Source organism: Anopheles aquasalis, chromosome 2, assembly GCF_943734665.1.
Source record: "Anopheles aquasalis chromosome 2, idAnoAquaMG_Q_19, whole genome shotgun sequence".
Classification (NCBI taxonomy): Eukaryota; Metazoa; Arthropoda; class Insecta; order Diptera; family Culicidae; genus Anopheles; species Anopheles aquasalis.
The window spans coordinates 45,587,501-45,587,863 of record NC_064877.1 but is presented as its reverse complement, the minus strand read 5'-3'; the positions used below and the strand labels follow the sequence as shown (position 1 = coordinate 45,587,863).

The window sequence follows — 363 nt, the reverse complement described above, 5'->3', positions numbered from 1 at the left end:
TAGCAGCGCAGGCAATCGATAGTCCTTGGCACATCCGGCACGGCGGAAGAAGTGAAGAAAGAAGCAGCAGCAGCAGTAGGCTGGTGTGTGATATTGTGTGTTGCAGCATCAGCGTAGCCTCGGAAGTGTCAAAATCAGGTCAATCCAGACACAGCAGCAGCAGTGCCTGTGGTGTGGTGTCGGTTTTTTGGTCCGTTTGCTACAGTCAGTCAGCAGCAAAGTCAGTGTGCGGTTCGGTGGTGATTCCGGTGGTTGAATAGTGCACATTTCACTGGAAAATAGCAATCAACGGGAGGGAGGTCGTCATCTGTTCCGTGGTACTCCGGAGGAAGTGAAACGAAAGCGGATTCCTGCGCAGCGCAC

The 363-nt window shown here is 53.2% G+C and overlaps 1 protein-coding gene across 1 annotated transcript in view; it reads left to right on the top strand.

Moving 5' to 3' along the window:
* The first annotated feature begins 255 nt into the window (after positions 1-255).
* The window catches only part of LOC126580532 (protein kinase 4-like), a 5,584-nt gene continuing 5,476 nt past the window's right edge, over positions 256-363 (top strand). The window contains exon 1 of the mRNA XM_050243912.1: positions 256-363. This exon is cut by the window's right edge and continues 5,476 nt beyond it. The gene's annotated coding sequence lies outside the window, so the exon portion shown is untranslated.